This window comes from Eleutherodactylus coqui, chromosome 8 (genome assembly GCF_035609145.1).
Source record: "Eleutherodactylus coqui strain aEleCoq1 chromosome 8, aEleCoq1.hap1, whole genome shotgun sequence".
NCBI classification, from domain to species: Eukaryota; Metazoa; Chordata; class Amphibia; order Anura; family Eleutherodactylidae; genus Eleutherodactylus; species Eleutherodactylus coqui.
Genome location: NC_089844.1, coordinates 60,147,304 through 60,160,263, shown reverse-complemented (window position 1 = coordinate 60,160,263; position 12,960 = coordinate 60,147,304).

Here is a 12,960-nt window from a genome sequence, read left to right as displayed (position 1 = left end):
CTACACGACATAGATGTTGTGGCAGATGAGCGTCAATAACTGGATAAGAATTGTCACTGTACCCTCTACCCAACCTGTAAAACTGTAGCACTACAACTTCATGGCAATGCATGTAATATCACACTCGTTGGTTACTAATTGTAAAGTAGCCATTCAGGAAAATGTTTCAAAAAATACTGACAATAGCTAAAATCTGACCAGTGAAAATGTACTAATTCCTGGTGAATGGAACTAGGATTTTGTTACATCCTATTCACTTTAAAGGCTATGGACACCTTTGGGAGGGCAACATTTTTTTCACTTCGTTTCATGTATTTTGGGTTGATAAATCATTTTTGCAATAGCGTTTAACAAAAAATTTGGCACCATCTGTCTTCTGCAGCTTCTACATATCGCCATAGTGTAAATCTCAATGGGAGATCAGTCAGTGAAGCTGGACTGACGGCTTAGTTTCCCTCTGCTCTCTCCTTTCCTGCACGTTCTTATCAGATAATTTCTAACCACAACAAAGTTAATAAGCTGATACAAAGTGCAGAAGGGGAGAGAGAAGGGCTGAAAACAAAGAGGTCCAGTCTCACTTAAAGATCTGTTAAGACTTGGGGGTGGCTTCACATGGAGCTGAATTTTATTTAATGGACCACCCGCTGTTCTCTGAATAAATTCCTTATGTTCTGCTGGTGGGGCTGACAGCTGAGAACAGCTGAGACAATGCAGTCAGCTGTTATCAGCGGTCCCCGGGCAGAGCACAGCGTGCGATCCGTTTTATCAGCTGTTCTGCTGAACAACGGTTTTCAAGCCGAACTGAAGACCGTCGTTCGACAGAAAACTGAAAGATGGGCACGTTAACACGCAACGATTATTGCTTAAAAGGTAGCTTTTGAGCGACTTTTCCGCGATAATCGTGTCGAAATGCGCCTTTAGACTCCATTGTCAATATACAGTGATACCTGGAAGCTGCTGAAGACAAACTGTGCAAAGTTTGTAATTAAACCCCATTGCAAAAATAAGTGTCATCCCAAAACGCATGTATTTAAGTGAAATAAAATCCCTCCCAAAGTGTCCATAGCCTTTATTACATATGTCCGTATCATGGCCTAATGTGGTACAGAACCGTAATAGGGCATCCGTGGATGTACATCGGGACACTACTGGACCTCTGTATGCCTCCGACTTCGCACTGGGACATGCAGAGATGTTTTTGTTGGATTCTGACAGTGGCCATTGTTCGGCTGCACAATGTATTGTCACTTAAAAGCCTTTGTTACCTGTATCGTACATTATTTTTTAGTTTTCTGCGCTGTCTATACAAATTATATTAATGGTTATTCCCAATATAAAAAGCTTTGGGTAATATTACAATTTTTTTATAAAACATGATAAAGGGAAATTACATCTTTGAGACATCCATATGTCCACGTCATAGGAGTATGTAAATTCTGCAAACAGCTGCTTGTTTATAACCACATGAGAGTAGTTCTATGTGATTTGTAGCATAGTTTTGTACAATTCTTTGTTTTAAAACTTCTGATCCCTCTAAGGCTTCATGGCCATGGGCATGATTCTGCCGGCGATTAATCGCTGGTGAATCACGCTGTCTGAAGCTTCCCATAGCGTTGCTATGGAAAGTGCCGCCGCAGCGTCCACGAGCAGAGAATCATAGCAATTCTCCGCTCGCGGGATTCAAATCGCAGCATGCTGCGATTTGCCGCGATTCTCCGCGGTTAGCCTATCTGGCAGATAGGCTCAGTGCAAAGAACCGTCAGCTGTCTCCTGCTCCCTGGCAGCGGCGATCTGCCGCCGGATATGGCTACACCTGCGGACAGGCAGCCTAAAGAAAAGTGATGATTGTCGATTGTAAGGGTTGCAAAGCAAAATGCCAAAAAAGTTTTAAAATCCTTTCAACATGTCCTCCAGCAAAATCTGGAGAATATAGACTATTCTTTAGTTTATATACATATTGCACGTTTATGTCAAAATCCCTCACCTGTTTTAATCCTTACCAAGAAAAACTATTCATATTATTCAATTTTTAGGTGTAGACACCAGATCCCTCAGCATGGAGACAGTCAAATTGCTATATGGAGGAGCTTGAACGGGTGCAAAATACTGATTAACAACCACTCTCATACCTGAATCGTATGTGGCGTCACTAATAGGTTGTAAGCCTGTGTGGTGCACTACATGTATTATTTGGCCTGGCACCCTTTGTATGCTTTATCCATGTGCAAGCATAATACTGAGCAGCCACTCCTCTTCCTTCAATACATGGTAGGTATGTGAGTGGTTGTCAATTAGTATTTTGCCACTATGCAGCTCTACATATTGCAATTTAGCTGTCTGCATGCTGAGGGATCTGGTGTCTATACCTGCCCGTGTATTTTGTATCCGTAGATCAGTAAGTATGGCCGCAGTCTGCAATTTTCTTGAAAGGGTAAGATATGTAATTTTAAAAAAATGAATGAAATAGTCTGGATTAAAAAATATCCCAATGTTTTATGTCTACAGCTCCCATGCAGACCTATGTGTCCTGATAGTAACAGACTATAAACAAGCCTGAGTAATCTAATCCTGCAGTCATATTTCCGTTCGTCTTAGTAGCCTGCCAATTGTATATTAAGGATGGATAATGCGAAGTGTGACTGTGGATCAGACTGCAGGGTTTGTTTGTAGTCTGTTACCATGGAAACGCACATCTGCACAGGAGCTTTAGACAAAATGCTGCATGTTTTTATCAAGCAGTTTGTAAAGTTCCTGTATTTTTTTTTTTTTTCCTTTTAGTATAGATGCATTGGAGAAGAATTGGGCTACGTACGCACGGCCGAGCGCGATGTCGAGTCATGAAATTGGGCCCAATATCCTGCTCGTTCACGTGCGATGTCCTGCAGAGACGAGGTGTTTTTGACACTAAAAACGCCTCCCATCACTTTAGTATAGTTGAGATCCTCTGGCGCAGCTAGTGTTGCCCATTGTTTTCAATAGGAAACCTCACATAGCATGCCATGTGATGCGTCTTCCTGCCCTATTGAAAACAATGAGCGATGCAACAAGCCTTTTCAGGCAAATGGGGGAACTAAAGCAAAACAGCAGTGGGAACGTTGCTGTAAAGGTATGCGGCCCTTCCTCTTATCGTTGGACTTGACAGCTCTTGATCATAGTGCTACCTTATGGTCAACTAGTGCGGAGCAGGGAAGAGAACACATCTAAAGGCTGATTTAGACGCAACGAGAATCGCTCAAAATTCACTTAGAGAATCGCTCAAAAGATTCTTTTATCTGTCTAAATGCACTGACCTCGTGCAGTTTTCGTGCGCGAGTTGTCAATTGCTGAATTCTAGCTTGCTAGAACTGAACAACCAGCTGTTATCAGCTGGCTGCGCTGATAAGATTCTCTGTGCCTGTGTCCTGCTGTAAGCGTATAGAACAATACAGCTGTTTGCTTATACAAAGCAGCTGTATTGTTCTATTAGCGGCCATGGCTGTGTCCCGCTCTGCCTGCATAGCGCTATATTAGCTACTATAAAGTATGCAAAGATGATTGCTCAACTGTCACTCAAACTGTTGTTTGAGCGATAGTCTGTCAGTGTAAATGGAGTATAATCCCTAAGAGAAGACAGAATTAATTGAAAGGCAGCACATGATATTTCCATATTGCACTACCCTTTCACCCAAATGGGGGAGGCTTTATTTCTTCAGTATTAGAGTATCTTGTGGATGCCTCCAAAGATGTCCCCACTAGTGCATGTATACAGTCTACATAAACTTTGTGGAATGCTTCCTACAATTCAGAGTCACGTCATGGATTCATCTTGAATTATGAATTTTGGCTTGGACCACATTAATGGAGGAGCTCCTGACCATCTTTGTGGTTCTCCTCCGTTGTGTTGTACAACAGCTGACTTGAGTTCTCGGTTTCAGTTTCACTCCGAGGTGTATTGTATTCCTGGTGAGCTTTCCCAGATCTTCTACCTGGTTTTATCCCCATGTGCCTTACAACTCGTCTTGTTTACTTGCAGAACACTGTAAAATGGGTTGGTTTATATTGGTTTTACATGTTCCTATCAGAAGAAATCTATTTTAATATATTGAAGTATTAAATGGCTGCTGGTCTATCTGTGAATCTGTGTCGGCTCATTGTGTTCTTTGGATTTTGATTTTATCCTCTACAAAACCGGTAAATGTAACCGTTCTTAGAAATAAAAATCTGTTCCCCAAAGAGAACTTGGAAGTTGGATTTGATTAGGGATGAGCGAGTATACTCGCTAAGGCAATACTCGCTCGAGTAATGTGCCTTAGCCGAGTATCTCCCTGCTCATCCCTAAAGATTCGGGGGGCCGTCGCAGTTGACAGGTGAGTTGCGGGGGAGAGCGGGCGGGAGAGAGGGAGAGAGAGATCTCTCCTCCGTTCCTCCCTGCTCTCCCCCGCAGCTCCCCGCCCCACGGCGGCACCCGAATCTTTCGGGACGAGCGGGGAGATACTCAGCTTAGGCACATTACTCGAGCGAGGAGTGCTTTAGCGAGTATACTCGCTCATCCCTAGATTTGATCTATTCTGGAACTATGCAGAGGGAAAAAAAATTGCATGCCTTCGCATCACCTGTCGTTTTCAATGGCGCCGGCGAAAACATTGCACCGCATGTGAGGAGCACGCGAGTGCGATGCCGGGTTTCCCATTGAAAACAATGGAAAACAGTCAGCGATCCTCACGACTTCCCTGAAGTGATGCAAAACATTTTTGATACAAAAACACCTCGCATGCTCAGGGAAATCTCACGTTGGCGAGTGCGATGTTGGGCCACGTTTCATAGCCTGATATCACATATAGCCTGAAAGTAGAAGTGCAGGTTTATCCATGGATCCTAGACGCTTTACCCCCTTAGTGACAAGCCTATTTTTTTCTTTAAGGACCAAGTGATTGTCATTGTCACATTGCAAGAACTATCACTTGTTGACATAGTCATAGGAGGGCTTGGTTTTTGTTTTTTTGTTTGTTTTGTTTCCATGCCACCGCTGTGGGGTACATATATTATACTGTATAAACTTTATTACATTTTTTTGGGGGGGAAGAGATGGAAAAACCCCTTCAAAAATGCCTCCATTGTTTCCGGGTTTTGTTCTTAAAGCTTAGTCACATGGGCGCATCCGGGCGGCCGATGCACCCATCTTCCTGCACAATAAGACAACCGCACTGAAGGACGGACGACTCTCCACAGTGCCTGCAGAAAGAACACATGCATTTTTTTTTTTTAAACTTAATTTTTTTTTTTTCAATTTTAGATTTAAATCTCAAACTTTATTGAGCTTTTTTGGCGCAGTTTTTTTTAGTCTCTCAAAGAGACTTGAAGTTGCGATAGTTCAATTGCTAGGATAGTACACTTCATTACTTACATAGTGCATTCTACTAAACCTATGACAGCAGCCTATTAGACCCTGCTGGTAGGCAGGGGCTAATAGGCAGAGGTACATGGTAGACAGAGAGGCGTTTTGTCACACTTCCAGCTGCCGTGGGAACCCATTGTTACTTTGCAATCACACTGCGGGATTCCAATGGGTGACAGAAGAAGCCCCCTCTCCCTGGCATCTGCCTAAGGCTGCCTGACCACGGGCATTGCGGTATCCTGCGGCGGATCTTCGCCGCCCGGGAGCAGATGCCGGCAGACAGATCTCCTCCGGTCAGCCTATCTAACAGATAAGCTGACAGCGGAGGGCCGCAGAGAATCGTAGCAAATCGCAGCATGCTGCGATTTGCCGCCCGTGAGCGGAGAATCTCAATGATTCTCCCCTCGTGGACAGGGGGGGGGAGCGCTCTCCATAGCAACGCTATGTAGAGCTTTCACTGCGTTGCCCGCGTATCATCGCCGCGGGGAACGCAACGAAAACCCGCCCGTGGACAGGCAGCCTAAATGCTATAGTTGCTATTGATTGTGGAATGAAAGGGGTTAAACTGCCAGGATCTATTGTTTCTTCACATCTAGCAGTTGGAGCAGGAGCCTGGCTGTCAGTACTCAGCTAAGCCATCCCTTTAAAAAGACGTGCAGGTAAAAAGCCCATTAGTGAGGTCAGTAAAAAGGTGTATTGGCCGTCAGTTTCTGTCTAGGTGAACCTTCTAATAATGTTACTTCTTGGACGTTCTGTCAGATACTAGACTGAGCAAACAAATGTACTTTTGTCCTATCAGATTTACTTCTGTTCTCGCTAGTAATAGATGCGTTATCCCAATGGATCCATTTGAAGTGACAAAAATGACTACTACTTATACCTTACTGTTACAATTATCTTGTCCTGAGATACCATTACATTAGTAATGTACAGGGTGTCCCAGTGAATGTTGTGACAGCTGATGGAGAGGTAGGCTTCGCCGCATTGCTGATGTATAATGCTTAGAAGCTATACATATGGAAAGCAGTGGGAAGACTAATTTAACCGTAAAATACGTCTTGACTTGTAATTGCATGCTTTAAGTGCAAATGGTTGACGTCAACAAGTTCTCGACGTGCCCTCCTGCTGCTGCTATGCAAACGTGATGCATTGGCACTCAGCAGCAATTAATGTGCCCAGCGTCAGTTGTCCAACTGTGCCCATTGTTCTTTAACACAGGGTGATTATGTCATTTACAGGTGTAGCTCCTTCAGCTTCCCCAAACGTAAACATCAAGTGCCATGTAATTGGGTGAAGGAGCGGGCCATGCAGTTTTGCCCCCATGCCATGCAATGATGTAGCCTATAAAAATTAGCCGATCTCGAATGAGTAGCAGCTGGTGCACCATTGTGCTGAAAGTATGCAAGAGCTAATTCTTCAATAAAGGCGTAGACCTGCTGCTATCATCGTTCTCCGTTGAGACCTTCCTCATAAAGGATTGGATAGCTGTTGGCCGAACGTGCCTACCCTTCATGCTGAACTGTTGCTGGTTGTGATATGCACTAAGGGCCTGTAAGTTTCGTCTTGCCCAAACATGTTGACTTTGTCTGTTGAATACCCCATCTTGGTTGGATTTACATAGTAACCTAGTTTGTAAGGCCGAATGAAGACAACGTCCATCTAGTCCAGCCTGTCTATCCTCCTGTGTTGTTGATCCAGAGGAAGGCAAAAAATAACAAGAGCAGAAGCCAATTAGCCCTTTTGGGGAAAAAAATTCCTTCCTGACTCCCTAATTTGAACTCCTTAATCTATATGATGAAGGTTGTAACAGCCGGTTACAGTAAATAATGCCACATCTCCCGGATAAGGTTGCTGCTGTAGGATTTTAAGGTACAGATAAAGATCGTTCCTCTTCAGAATCTGATGCACTTCTAGATTTTGGAAAACTGGTGTGTCACGTTGCTGCCTTAATGTGGGATTTTGCGAAAACAAAGTCAAGACTACGGACTCTACAACTACATAGCCACCTCATTCCACCTTGGGAGGTTTTCGACACTGTACAGATTGCTTATCCTGTCGATTGACTTTTTTGATAAGTTGGTTGAAAAACATACGTGATGTTTTTGGATAATTCAGGTACAATTTTCGTGCCTTTCTGGCATTTTGTCCACGTTCATCATAACTTATTAGATTGAATAACTCTGCATTCATGTATGATAATGTTTACTGCTTGTCTGACCACTCCACCAGACAGCAGCCAACCTGCCCTGAAAAGGGCGATCCCATCTGGATTTGTCAGTGGAATAGTTGATACATAAGAGAACAATCAAAAGCACAAACTCGTAGCAAGAACCAGGCAAGTCCCGAGATTATAACTGGCACCTTTCCTAAGAAGGTGTTGGTTTAACTAGGCATCAGGGGAACTTGAATGGATTCCAGGTGGCACAGGAAACAAGCCCATCATCCTGCAGAGAAAACAGTCCTTTAAACTAGTTGTATTTAATCCAAGGGGAGACTGGCCATTCACCCCACCAGGAAAATTCCCATTGGACCATTCGAGTCTTGGGGCTGATGGAAGGGGAATAAATGTTTTAATATGTATTTGGTGCACTATCCAGACAGAAACTTAAAAAAAACGTATACTTAATTGTATTGCTCCTCCCATTTCCAGCTTCTGCAGTATGTACCTGGCATTGCACTGTTCACCTGCTGAGTTCTGTGTAGCTAGATCACTGTGAGCAGGAACTGGCCACCGCGATCACATGATCATTCTACATGTAACTTAGTGGGTGAACGGTGTGGCACTGGACGTGGACTGCAGAGGCCAGGAGAGGGAGGAGCGACACAGGTGATGGGAACAGATAGAGCTCCCTCTGTCTGTCTAACCACCTACATGCCATGGTTGCTATTAACGGTGGCATCCAGGGAGTTAAATGACAGGGTTCCTAGTTTCTCTGATTCTGGCCATTGTGACGAAAGCTCAGCTGTGACAACATTAACTGGGACGCTCTTAGTACAAATTGTAGTTCCAATGTTCCCCCACTCATATACTTGTCCCCTAGTGGTGGTGGCCATAAGCAAGTGTCTAAGCAGCCTCTCTTTCACAGGTGTCAAATACAAGGCCAGCGGGCCGAATCCGGCCTGCTGACTCCTTTTATCTGGCCCCGCAGCGTGCCGACGGCCGCTCGCCACTGTAGCAACTACCAGCTGGGGTGCTGCAGCTCCCCGCTGCTAATCGCGCTGTTACCGCTGATCCCGACACACATGCTGACGTCAGTGTGCAGCCGGGATCCTCCTCCCCTGAGTCCCCTGCTCTTCAGTTCTGCAGGATAGGATTCAGGGAGGAAGCGTGCCGGGCTGCACACTAACGTCAGAGTGCATCTAGGCTCAACACGAGCAGAGGGGGAGCGGCGCTGACGGCAAGGAGGTGGTAAGTATATAGGTAGGGGAGGAACTATTATTACTGAGGGGGGTTAATATTACTATTTGGGGTTAATATTACTGATAGGGGATTAATATTGCTATGGGGTTAATATTACTGATGGGGATATTATTATTGAGGGGGTTTGATGTTACTGAGGCGGGTTAATATTGCTACTGGGGTTAATATTACTAGGAGGGTTAACCCTTTCCAATCCACTGTCTGACGTCTGAAGGCATTCTGATTGAAGGCTGTACAGCTCCGATGTCGGAAGACGTCCGGCAGGGTATTCTTACTGTATATGACTGGCTGCTCTGTCGGGGGTCTCTCCAGCAAGTCCCATCAAGCAGTACTGGCTCTAGCCAGCAGATGGCGCTATTGTATAATGGCAGAAAGAGAAAGCCCCCTAGGAAACCCTGAATCCAAAATTGGATCGCAAAGGGTTAATATTGCTTTGGGGATAATATTGCTGAGGAGGATAATATTACTGTGGGGTTATTACTACTGAGGGGGTCGCTATTACCACTGGGGCCACTGTGGGGGTCGCTATTACTACTGGGGCCACTGTGGGGGTCGCTATTACTAATTGGGCCACTGTGGGGGTCGCTATTACTAATTGGCCCACTGTGGGGGTCAATATTATTACTGGGCCCACTATGGGGGTCAATATTATTACTGGGCCCACTATAAGAATCACTATTTTTACTGGGGCCACTATCAGAGTCACTATTTTTTACTGGGGCCACTATGAGAGTCACTATGACCACTATAGGGGTCACTATTACTACTGCAACCACTATAGGGTCACTATTAGGGCTCATTCACACAGGCGTAATCGTATTTCGGTCACAAAACTACGCTGCGTATTTGCGCAATAAAAAAATCGCTTATACCTGCATATTTGGGCGTACAAAAAAGAACGCAGATGGGCCCACTGAAATGGTGCACAAATATGCAGTGAATACAAAGGGTTCCTGCACATTCACTACATATTTGCGCGGTCCATTCACTTCAATTTTGGTGCATAGTACGCAACAAAATAGGTCCTGCTGTGTGACAATATACATCATGTGAATGAACTCATTGACATCAATGGCTTCTATTCACTGCATATTATGTACGCAAATATGCTTGTGTGAACGGACCCTTACTATACTGACTGACAATCGGCCCTTTGAAGGTCAGCATAAGCCTGATGTGGCCCTCGGTGAAAATGAGTTTGACACCCCTGGTCTATTTCTATTACTGATGATGATTTATCCGTTCAGTCATTGCCGACTTTTGGTAACTTTGTGGATTAGCATCTGCCATGCATCCATGTCTTTGGTCGCTTCCTTCAGATTTTCCAGTCATGTTTGTGTCCACCTTGGTTGAATCTAGCCAGCGTGTTCTTTGGCGTCCTCTTCTTCTGGACCCACTGACTGCGCCGACCATTAATGTTGTCTCCAGAGAATTGGCTTGTGTGACATGGCCAAAGCATGAAAGCCGTTGTTTGGTGATGCTGCCTTCTAGTGATACTTTTGGTCTAGGATCGCCTTATTTGTGACCATCTCTGTCCATGATATGCACAGCATACGCCGCCAGCACCACCGCTCAAAGGCCTCCTTTCGTCTATTTCTATTAGCAGTTGTAAAAGTCAGATTTGCTAAATGCCAATACAATACACAACTGCCGTTAAGGTGAGGACATAAGGATTCTGTCAGGATGTGAACATATGTATTTCCAAAGTCAAGGGGTTTCGTATAGTATGCAGGCGTTCTCCATCAGTATGGCTTGTTGTCATGCAGTTTGTTTTATAGTTTATGCTCTCTATAAATGTTCCTAAATCTTCTCCGCTCCCCCAAAATGAACTTTATACTGTAAAATGAAGACCCAGACTGATGATGAGGGAGGTGAAGCTGCAGTTTCTCTCTCTGACTATAATTTAGTCCTTCACATGGCAGGATTTCACTGCGGATTTGGGTGTGGATTCCGCACCCACATCCATACTATTTTAGCATTCTATTGAATGCTATGCAAATCTGCACTGTGGTTTATTTGGCATGTATTTTTACGAATGCAGACTTTGACAAGTCAAATTTTTTTTTAATTTTTATTTTCTTTTTTTAGCGAGCCCATTAGCAGCCTATATTTCTACATGTTGACTAAGTGTAACTGGCCAAGGACAAGTACAATAACAGTTTTCACAAGTATTGCTGCAAATCTTTTGAATCTGCAGCACCCCTGTTGCTATACTAGAGGATTGGGCAGTCCCACTGCAAGGAAAATGTGAAAAATTGGGTTCCGAGTGGCACTCTGAAAGAGGTATTCACATAGACAACCTTACAAGATGGGTGGTGAATGTTGATTCTGAGATATAATCAAACCCCACAGCATTAAGTATGCAGTAAAGCGGGCTGCCATAATGATCCCAATATGGTCTAGCAGTGATTATCACTTCCCACTATTGCTTTGTGGCCACACTGAGCTTCTGAAGAGTCTTAGAAGGTGGCTGATGGGGCATAAGTTCATCCTCTTTATATTAAATAAGGTTTAAATGAGATGAATGGGCTAGCCAAGCCAAGGGCCTGTTACTCTATAGCCAGGTATTCATCTACTATGACAGCTACCTATGTAGGTGGCATTTTGTGATGTGATGCAGGTGCATGCGTTCCTTCATTCTGCTGCCAGGCACCAACCTGTACATTTCCTCCTCGTTTGTTGGTTAATGGGGCAGCTAGGGAAAACCTCCCTGCTGACCGATCGGCTATTATGAATATGTATTTATTCCGGCTCCTCCTCTAAGAGGGCGCCACTTACTCATGGGCATGGTCGGAGTTCTGGTCTAGTCTGTGTCCCCCTGATGACAACATACTTTCAGATAAGTCCATGGTGTTTATACTTTTTAGGGCTGTTTCAGACGACCGTATATCGGCCGGGTATTCACGCCGGCCGATATACGGTGTCTGTCTGCAGGGGGAGGAGGCTGGAAGAGCCGGGAGCAGTGCTCTGAACTCCCGCCCCCTCTCTGCCTCCTCTCCGCCCCTCTGCACTACTTGCAATGAGAGGAGGTGGGATGGGGGCGGGGCTAAATTCTCTGGAATTAGCTCCACCCACATCCAACCTCCACACATTGAAAATAGTGCAGAGAGGGGGCGGGAGCTCAGAGCACTGCTCCCGGATCTTCCAGCCTCCTCACCCTGCAGACAGAGACGCCGTATATCGACCGGCGTGAATACCCGGCCGAATACAGAAATTCTAACGGTCTATTTTTACCACCTATATGAAGTACAACATGTGGTGAAAAAACAATGTAAGAATCACTTGGATATGCAAAGCCTTTACGGAGTTATGATATGTTAAGTGACATGTCAGATTTCAAAAATTTGGCTCCGCCACTAAGTCGCAAATAGGCTACGTCACTAAGGGGTTAATCCTGGGGGTGGAGCCTCTGCACAAAATGCACAGTACAATCCCAGGAAGCAAAGAATCTGGTTGGGACCAGAACAGGGGAATTATGCAGGACGTACAAAAATTTTGGAGCAGCTTCATTTTTATCAACTAGCACAGGCTGGAGAGAGGCCCAACGCGTTGCCATTTCCTTAGCCCAGTTCAGGAGGAGGGCTAAATTAAGGTCGCAGAAGGTAGAGACCTCCACCGACACCCTTAAACCCAGATAGATTGTCTGAGCTGTCCAGCTCAGTGGGGCAGGTAAAGGGAGCTCAGCCACTGCAGAGGTTATCACGATTAAGTGAGCTTTGTCCCAGTTCACCTTAATACCAGATGGTAGGCCAAATGTGTCAAAAATGGTGAGTGCAGAGTCAAGAGAAGACTCTGGGCCCTGGAGAAAGAGGAGGGTGTCATCAGCATATAGTGCTATGCGCTCTTCATAATTGTGAAGTTTGAATCCCTTTATTACCGGTGAGGTCCGGACTTGAATCGCAAGGGGCTCTGTAGCAAGGGCAAACAGGGCAGGGGACATGGGGTAAGCTTGTAGTGTGCCTCTAGCCAGGGGAAACTGGGCAGAAAGATGGACATTGGTTTTAATACTGCCTACTGGAGAGTCATATAGGATCTTTACCTACTTAATAAAGGTTGTTGACCCAAATCCAAACCATTGCATCACTGCCCACAAGTACTTTCGCTTTACTGAGTCGAAGGCCTTTGCCTGGTCTATAAATACCAAGGTCCGCTTCCCATAGTTAAA